This window comes from Amblyomma maculatum, chromosome 3 (assembly GCF_055883805.1).
Source record: "Amblyomma maculatum isolate TAMU_Amacu chromosome 3, ASM5588380v1, whole genome shotgun sequence".
Classification (NCBI taxonomy): Eukaryota; Metazoa; Arthropoda; class Arachnida; order Ixodida; family Ixodidae; genus Amblyomma; species Amblyomma maculatum.
In genome coordinates, this window is record NC_139346.1 from 24,142,514 (window position 1) to 24,152,693 (window position 10,180).

Consider the following 10,180-nt stretch of genomic DNA (forward strand, 5'->3'; position numbering starts at 1 on the left):
GCCAAGAGCGCAATAATAATAATAATAATAATAATAATAATAATAATAATAATAATAATAATAATAATAATAATAATAATAATAATAATAATAATAATAATAATAATAATAATAATAATAATAAATTGCTTCACAGGAAAGGCAAGGCGCAATCTGTCACACTTGCTCTGTGGACGCATGAACAGCGCTGCAATGGAAAGTGGGTGAGAGGGGCGGGAAAGATTATTTAGGGATCAACGCTGCTGAACCAAATATTGAGCGAAAGCATTAGCTGCAGGTGACCGAGCGTTGTTCTCCTCTTTTTCTTCCTCAGCCCCCATATCAGGCCCCGCACGTGCCTTAGTGACCTATAAGGGTAACGTGAATGGCAAGGTCCTAGCAGGCTGATTTCGACATAACCGTCCCATGTGAAACGACAAACCCAAGTTGGCAGCTCCTACCAGTCTCTCTCTCTCGCTTTTGTGTCACGTGGGGTGTGACGTCCCGCGCTGCGCCGTGGCTGCGACCACGCACGTGGGGTGTGACGAGCGTCACGTGGGTGCGGCAGCGCCACGCTGAAGGCTCGAAATTAAAGAAACCCTCAAATCCCTAGTCGAGGTAATTAAAGAGTTAAAAGAGGCAAAAGCTATACCTACACCGGCACCCGGACCGCCCGTCATACGGGGCCCCGGTGGGGCAAGCGAGAGCAAATGTGGCGGGGACAGTGACGACTCAGATGAAATGAATATCAATCAGGCTAGACCCGCGAAACGTAAATCAGACGACACTAGTGTAATTGGACAAGCCAGAAAGCCCGTGGCATTTAGAAAATTAGTCAAGGATGAAATGATAGACTTCGAATTGAACCTGAACAAGAAACTGGAGGCGAGATTTGGAGAGCTAGAAACGATGCTTCAACCCCTTTGCAACGCATCGGGTATACAATATCACGATCATAATTAATCCCAAAACGACTAAAATTTGGCAATGGAATTGCCGGTCGTTGTCAATGAAGCGATGGCTGTTGCAACAGTACGTAGCTAGCTAGAACACACAGCCTTTGGCAATGGCTCTGCGGGAAACGCGAGGTGTATGGAAGCTTTCGGGGTACAAAAGCTACGATAGCGGGAAGGAAAGTAAAATCCAGGTCGTGACGTACGTCAAAAACAACGTCGCCGTCGGCCAGCATGAAGTAGGCAACAGGGAGACCGAAACGGTCTTTGTAGAAATCCTGAGCGGTAAAAAGAACAGAGGCAGCATATTTCTACTCAATGTGTACAGCTCTCCGATGTGCACGAAGGCGAGGTTTGGCCCGATATTTAAGAGAGCGATTAGCGTGGCAGGTAAGAACCCACTAATAATAGCCGGCGATTTTAATGCCAGACATCGAGAATGGGGTTACACGACCAGCAGCCCGAAGGGTCAAACGCTGTTGGAAGATATCAATGAGTCAAACCTCTACATCGCTAACGACATTAGATGCCCGACGAGGGTGGGAAACAGTGTGTGAGCGGACATAAACCCGGACTTGACTCTCTGCCATAGAACTGGCATAGTCAAGTGGACGAACAAGCATCAGGATCTAGGTAGCGACCACTGTGCGCTAGAGGTAGAACTAAGCAGGAAAGTGGGCGTTAAGCCCGCTGTGTATCGGACGGAAACCCAAGTGCATTGGGATAAATTCAGACAGATCAGAGAACGGGAAGAAATTGGAGATATAGAGTGCATTCAAAATTGGGCCGCCCAATTAATTATCGATGTAAACGAGGCCACCGAAGAAATTAAAGGCGAAGCTCTGCCTGAGGCGATGGATAGCAGGCTATTCGGCATGTTCAAAACGAAAGAAGAGCTAACTAAGAAGCTCAAAAAGCAAAAGTGGAACCGAAATCTCAGGAGAGAGATAGCCAGACACAACGTCGAAATAGAAAAATACGCCCGAAAACTCGAGTCGCAACGTTGGGATAACAAATGCGATGAGATGGAGGGCACCATGAATGGGGCCACGACCTGGCAACTGCTCAGGTTCTCGATAGACCCCAGTAAGTCCAAAACGGCCGCCAACATAGAACAGGTCAAGGTGAGGTATAACTTTAAGGGTAAGGACAAACAGCTCCTTGACAAGCTCAAGTCCACGTACGTAGCTCCCCCCGCCAGCGCATTACAGAGATTACGACGGACCGGCGAACAGCAAGCTTGACGCGTCCATAACAGTGGCAGAAGTCAGAGCGGAGCTGCACGGCCCCCGGGCCGGACCTCGTTAATAACAAGATGCTCGCAAATCTGGACGACGAATTGATCAATGCCCTAACCAGATATTTAAAGCAGGTGTGGGAGAGTGGTCAAGTACCCCAAGAGTGGAAGAGGGCTAAGGTCACCCTAATCCACAAGCAGGGAAAACCACCTGGCTTGGAGAATCTCCGCCCAATATCACTAACATCCTGCGTAGGCAAACTACTTGAAAAAGTCATTCAGAGGAGGCTAACCAAATACACAGAAGAGAATGATGCGTGGCCGGCTGAATTGATCGGACTCAGGCCCGGCCTCTGTACGCAAGATACCATGCTCAGACTACATAACGATGTAGTCAGAGACTTCAGGGAAAAAATACGAAAGCAATTCTAGGCTTAGATCTTAAGAAAGCTTTCGACAACGTCAGCCACGACGCCATTCTCGACGGGCTCGCTGAGCTAAGGGTAGGCGAAAGAACCTACAACTACATTAGATCATTCCTGCGAGACAGGACGGCGATTATCAGCTTTCAGTGATTAAATTCGGAGGAGTTCCCGCTGGGTAACAGGGGCACTCCGCAGGGGGCTGTGCTCTCGCCTTTCCTTTTTAACATCGTAATGAGGAAGCTCCCCAGTAAGCTTGGCCATCTCGATGACTTAAAACTAAGCATCTACGCGGACGATGTGACCGTCTGGATGTGCGAAGAGAACGACTCGTACATCACATCCAGGCTCCAAGAGGCAGCAGATATAATCAGTAAACACGCACAGGACGTAGGTCTATGCTGTTCGCCAGAAAAATCGGAGCTCCTAGTAATGACCAGCAGTAGTGGGAAGATAACTCTAGATATCAAAATTAAAGTCAACGGGAGCGAAGTCCCGAAATTACATGAAATTAGAATATTAGGCATGATTATCAACCGCAGGGGTAGCAGCAAAAGCCTGATTAAGAAATTAAAAAATCAGGCGGAGCTCGTAGTCAGAGTGTTTAAGAAGACATCCAACAGAAGGAGTGGTCTCACGGAGGCTAGTAGACTAAGACTCGTACAAGCTTTTGTCACGAGCAGAATCTGCTACGCGACTCCATTCCTAAATATCAACAAGACCGAAGAACGCGAATTAAACACTATAATTAAGAGATGCACGAAGTGCGCTCTAGGACTCCCCATAACTACTTCTAACGACGTTCTAGAGAAATTGGGGTTGCATAATGAGTGGAAAGAGCTATCTGCGGCGGTAAGGCTGTCCCAGAGAGAGCGACTCGCAGGAACGGCGGGGGTGGGCAAATCCTCGACTGGGTAAACCTACTAGCGCCCGGGGAAAGCGAAGTGTCAGAGAAAGCATAGTGTCAGAGAAAGCATAGATCGAGAAATCAGAAAGCATCTATACGTCTCGCCCATACCGAAGAACATGCACCCCGTACACGACAAGGGGAGGAGGAAAAGTGGCGACGTAACCTCGGTCGCCTTATTAGACACCGGGATCGCCATAGGAATCGAAATAAACCGAGATCTGCCGCCGGTAGAGGCGGAGGAGATTGCGATAGTCATCGCCATTGCACGACCAGGCGTGAAACAGTCATCAGCGATAGCAAAGCGGTGGTTAGGAATTTTAGCAAGGGTAGAGTCAGCAATCGTGCTGCAAAAATTCTGAACGAGTCGTCTCTCGCCGAAAGCGTGACCATAATCTGGACCTCAGCACACGCCAGTCTCGCCGGCAATGAGGCTGCCAACATGCTCGCCTGCTCCTCGCTACCTCGGGATGCTGCGGACGCCTCCATAGCAACATCTAAAAGCAAAGAATGCATTACTTTTAGGGATGTAACCGACTACCTGACGAAAGACCGGAGGATATATCCGCCACCAGATAGATCCCTGAGTAAAAAGGAATCACACGACTGGAGAAGACTCCAAGCTCGAAATTTCTTTTCGCCCCTGTGGAGGAGTTGGACGGGTGCCAGAGCGTGGAAGAGGGACGGTGCAGAAACCGAAATTTGTAAATTTTGCGGCCACGTGGCAACATTAGATCACATAATATGGAGATGCGCTCGTGCCCCAGGGCGCAACGCGATTAAAACTAGCGATGAATGGGAGACCACGCTAAGAAGCTCCGACGAAAAAACTCAGCGATTCGCCGTCCGCCTGATGGCCGAGGCTGAAGACCTCTTCTCCTTGACGGGGCCGGGTGTCCTCTGGCCGCGGTGCGACAGACTGCCTCCCCGGACACCTGCGTGTGGACCCGGAGGTGGCTGCCGCGCCATATTCGGTGGAAATAAATGTTCTTCCTCCTCCTCCTCCTATAGTATTGCTTTCGCAATAAAAGAGAAAGGGAGGCCGTAGTGGGAGGGCTGCGGAGTAATTTCGACCACCTGGGAATCTTTAACGTGTACTGACATCGCACAGCCCATGGACGTCTCTCCGTTTCGCCTCTATCGAAACGCAGTTGCCGGCAGAGCGTAAAAGACTGCGCTATAGCGGCGCATAAGAGCAGCGGAGACGTCCGAACAGAGAGCAACGGCTTGTCAAACGGTGATGCCAGACTTCCGAGCGTCATAGACGGAGATGGGGCCTATGCTCTTCACGGTTCAGTCAATGGGAACCAACAGAAGAGAATCTGACTGTCATTGCTAAACATACATGACCACAAGCTCAGCCAGGGTATCGTACCTCTCGCTACGTATATCCTGGCATAGCTGAGCTAAGCCATTGTCATTTTTTTTTTTTGAACCCATCCTGCCGCCCTATCTCCTGAACTGTTATTTGTTCTCCATTGTGAAAAAAAAAAAAAATCCTCAAGTGACACTGCACCTTTCCGCGAAGGAAGTAAATACATGCCAAAATTTAGAGCATGAAGACGCTTCCTATTTTTGCGTACGCTGTTCTACGGCTGCGCTAAGTCTGTCGACGCCAATTGAATAAAGAACGGGAAACGAATCCACAAATGCCGTGGAGCTTCATATTCCTTTTCACGCAGTTTTTCCTCCGCTGCATTTTTCGCTCAGGCAGCGAATGTTCCTGATTCCGCTGCACTCTATGTGCCCCAATCTATTCATTAAGTCTCTACACGCCGCGAAGCATCTCTGGTAACAAAACGAATTATATAAAAAAGAAAACCAATAAAGTAACTGTAGGGATTAACAAGTGAATTAGTCAAGGTGGGTGATAACTGCGGCCCTTGTTCAGCTCGGCACCTACAACTACGCCTAAGTTTAGTTGACACAGCTGCTGCATTTTAATTTTAAACGCAGCACGAAACAAATATCAGGACCCGACCCGCAGACTGGCTTTCAAGAAGCCAACCTGCTGCGCGTATAACCGGAGAGGAAATAATATCTATGACGAGGAGAAAGTGGTAAATCTCTGCCGAGGCCAACACCTGGCAACCACTTTTTAGATTCTTGACGGCCCTACACTTTCTCATATTCTGAGAGACGATTACCAATGTGGCCAGTGTATGCGTCAGATTGTTTGGGAAAAAATAGCGGCCGTACACTGGGCTCGCTGTGTTTGCTCTTTCGCGCTGCGTTCTCACGACCCAATATCGATCATAAAACCATCGAGGCTTTGCTATCGCTAGATCGATACTAGCGCAGGCGCAAAACAAACACGAGTACCCTCGCAAAGCAAGCAAAATGCGCATCCGTCTCGTACGTTGCAGAGCTGCGCGCGTCGCCTCTGAGACTCACCGGTAGAGGAAGGGGCCCGAAAAGCAAAGGGGCAGCGCTACACCAGGAAACCGGCCCCGTACTACTCCGTCGTGGTCGGCGAGCTCTGCGGAGGCCGCGTGACGGCTGCCGCCACAGCTGGGAGGAGGAAACAAGAGAGGAGGAAGCCAACTCGCTTATCGCCGCAAGCGTGTCACGGCCGGCCGAAGAAGTGCAATCACTTTCCCTGTGCTCAGAGAATTAGCGATGCCATGAGAGGCGAGTTCAAGGAAAGGAAGTTTGTTGGTCTCGTATCTCGATAGGTAGCGCTTCCTTATATTAAGTAAACAAATCATAAATTTTAAGGGCCTCGCACTGGATATTTCGCGAAACATATCGAACAGAATAAATTTCGCGGTTCCCCTACTTTGTTCAAAGCGAAGCAACTTTGACGCTTGAACACGCGAATGACCGAAATTATTATTAGTAGTGGAATCGTTCCGGAAGTGGGACGGGAGTCACGGAACTGCTGTCAAATGTTCTTTTCCTCTGCGCAGGTCGAAAATCTAATAATTCTGTTTTCAGTCAGAGGAAGAGCGCTAGCAGACAAGGATGAGGCGGACACACGCATGCGCTCACTATAACTTTATTTTGCAAGGCAGACGATCCGCGTCTTATACGCAAACAAAGACCAAAAGTGGTGCGCATGAACGCTGTTGCATCCAAGGGAAGGCATTTCAAACACCAAAATGATAATGCTGTCAAACGGAGTGTGCGAGGCGGGGCAGAGAAACAGAGACCGAGGGCGCAAACGAAGCACTGATAAAACGAAAGGAGCCAACAATTATAACGCGGCTGAAAGCGAAAATGAAAGCACGACATTAACAAAAACAACAACGTAGCACGGCCATAAAATCAGAATCACAGGCTGTGAATGCCAGCGGAGCTAAAGCAGGAATACGCAAACAAACGAATAAAAGTCGCTGAATGATAACACTAAACTATATCCAGACAAAGCCGGGAAAGACTGGTAAAATGACACAAAAAGGCCAAGGCTGTCATGTGGCAATCTGAAAAAAAAAAAACAGAACGGGCTAAAAACGAACCGCAGATGCATGAAACCTAATGGCAATAAAATGGTGGTGCAAAGACAGATTTGTTCGACTAGATTAGGACAGGCGAGGCTGGAAAAAATAAGGGCGAGATAAACCAACACAAGCGAAGACTAAGAAGAATGCACAAAAACAGATCTAGGCGGATAAGAATGAAAATTCTTTTCCCAACAATGCAAGTGAAGGTGTGCTAGCGCTCTCATCTTTTTGCTCTTTGATAGCGGCGGCTTCTATGATTTCACGGGTGAGCTGATTGCGGTGCTTTACAACATTTCTGTTTCCTTGAACTTAGGCGAGAGGCGGCGGCAGGGAATGCAGTCTCGACAGTGAATCGCCAAATTGGCAGACGTTTTTCCTTCGGCATTATTTAAATTTGATGCTCTAAAATAGCCTTTTATTTATGCAACGGCCTGTCTGACCAATATACTTCCTATACAGCAGGATAAGAGGATGAACTGTGAAATGGATCTCGATGCCTGGCTGTGCATTTTGGGACTCTTTCACTCGATTCATTGACTCGCCTGTAAAGTCTAGAAAGAGAGTGAGGAGCAGAGACGAAGACGTCAACTCCTGTCCTTTTTCCTATTTGTTTTAGATTGTTGAATACCTGGATGTAGAGTGGCCTGGACTATATTTCTTTTACTAACTTTGAATGAGCTGATTCATAAGGTAATATTGGTTTATTGGCCCTTGGCTCACACCTTCAGTTGCATTGTTAGAAAAAGAATTTTCATTCCTTTCCGCCTAGATCTGTTTTTATGCATTCTTCTTAGTTGTCGCCTGTATTGGTTTACTTCGCCCTTTTCTTTTCAGCCTCGCCTGTCCTAATCTAGTCGAGCAAATCTCTCTTTGCACCACCGTTTCATTGCCATTGGCTCAATAAAGCATGTTGCCGGGCTAGTTGGTCTAACATTTTTTTTAAAACCTGGCGAAAAAACCGTGGAGCGAAAAATTCACACACACCATCTACATCTGTGGTTCGTTTTAGGCAGTTCTGTTTGTTTTTGTGTGTGTGAGTGTGTGTGTTCATTTTTCCCGAGTGCTACGTATATGTAATGTAATGTATGTATGTATGTATGTATGTATGTATGTATGTATGTATGTATGTATGTATGTATGTATGTATGTATGTATGTATGTATGTATGTATGTATGTATGTATGTATGTATGTATGTATGTATGTATGTATGTATGTATGTATGTATGTATGTATGTATGTATGTATGTATGTATGTATGTATGTATGTATGTATGTATGTATGTATGTATGTATGTAATTGGTTCACAGGAAGGGAAAGGCGCGGTAACTGTCTCACTTGTTTTCTGTGGACACCTCAGCCGCGCTGTAAGGGAAGGGAGGAAGGTGGGAGTTAAAGTGTAAAGAGAGAAAGAGGAGCCGTAGTGGAGGGCTACGGAGTAATTTCGACCACCTGGGGATCCTTAACGTGCGCTGACATCGCACAGCACACGGATATGACAGCCTTGGCCTTTTTGTGTCATTTTACCAGTCTTTCCCGGCTTTGTCTGAATATAGTTTAGTGTTATCATTCAGCGACTTTTATTCGTTTGTTTGCGTATTCCTGCTTTAGCGCCTTTATCTCCGCTGACATTCACAGCCTTGTCTGTGATTCTGATTTTATGACCGTGCTACGTTGTTGTTTTTGTTAATGTCGTGCTTTTATTTTCGCTTTCAGCCGCGTTATAATTGTTGGCTCCTTTCGTTTTATCAGTGCTTCGTTTGCGCCCTCGGTCTCTGTTTCTCTGCCCCGCCTCGCACACTCCGTTTGACAGCATTATCATTTTGGTGTTTGAAATGCCTTCCCTTGGATGCAACAGCGCTCATGCGCACCACTTTTGGTCTTTGTTTGCGTATAAGACGCGGATCGTCTGCCTTGCAAAATAAAGTTATAGTGAGCGCATGCGTGTGTCCGCCTCATCCTTGTCTGCTAGCGCTCTTCCTCTGGCAATGATTAACCAGCCCGCCCAGCAACATACCTTGCTCTAGTTCTATTCGTTTTGTTCGTAGTAACCACGTCTCTGTAATAATGAAGGGTGGAAACGTGAAGTGCATCTTTTACAGTATTTATTTGTTTGTTTGGTTTCGATTGTCGCGGGGACAAAGCGGGTACACTTCTTTTTTTCCTCGGTCCTCCCAACATTCGTGGTTTTGTCTCCATTTCCAAGAGTCATTCGAAGCCACGCACTTCCAAAAACAGCCATTTACAGCATGATCTCACATGAATGCATTCACATAAGCACGGTAATCGAGGTGCCACGGTGATGTTTTATGTAAAATGAAATTTTAATGTGGTAAGGAAATGTGTCGACACGAATTAATCATGCTTAGTTATGCGTGATACCTACAGTTTTCTAAAAAAAATTTGTATTACAAGAGGCAGAAAACTTCGTTTTTGACCTTGCTTATAATGATGAAAGTTCGGAGCAATGCGGCATGCATTCTAAAATTTTGTGGCACGTCAAATCTCATTAGATCTGGCACTCATTATACCTATGCAACCTGCACTCAATGAAGCACTAAACACTTTGCTGTATGTTTTAGAGACAAAATTGGAAACATTGCCGTAGGTTTTAGGGACAAAGTTGGAAACATTCGTACAGATTTTAGGGTAAATTGGAATCTTTGCTGTAGGTTTTAGAGGCAAGATTGGAAACATTGCCGTAAGTTTTAGGGACAAAGTTGGAAGCTTTGGTGCAGGTCTTAGGGTAAATTGGAATATTTGCTGTAGGTTTTAGGGACAAAATTGGAAACATTGTCGTAGGCTTTAGGAACGAAATTGGAAACTTTGGTGCAGGTTTTAGGGTAAATTGGAATCTTTGCTGTAGATTTTAGAGACAAAATTGAAAACATCGGTGTAGGTTTTAGCGAGAAAATTAAAAACATTCTTGTGGGTTTTAGGGCTAACATTGGAAACTTTGATGTAGAATTCAAAGATAAAATTACAAGCTATGCTGTTGGTTATAGTGAGAAATTTGGAAACTATGCCGCAGGTTTTAGGGACAAAATTGGAAACTTTGCCGCAGGTGTAAGGAACAAAATTGCAACTTTTTGCCGCAGGTTTTAGGGACAAAATTGGAAACATTGCTGCAACCTTCAGGGATAAAATTAAAAACTTTGCTGTAGGTTTTAGAGAATAAATTGGAAACATTGCTGTATGTTTTAGCAAGAAAATTGGGAGCATTACTGTAGGTATTAGAG

The 10,180-nt window shown here is 46.1% G+C and overlaps 1 protein-coding gene across 1 annotated transcript in view; it reads right to left on the bottom strand.

Moving 5' to 3' along the window:
- LOC146194348 (acetylcholinesterase-like) overlaps positions 1 to 6,088 on the bottom strand; it is a 50,902-nt gene extending 44,814 nt beyond the window's left edge. The window contains exon 1 of the mRNA XM_084597358.1: positions 5,893 to 6,088. The gene's annotated coding sequence lies outside the window, so the exon portion shown is untranslated. The remainder of the gene's footprint in view (positions 1 to 5,892) is intronic.
- Positions 6,089 to 10,180: the final 4,092 nt, after the last annotated feature.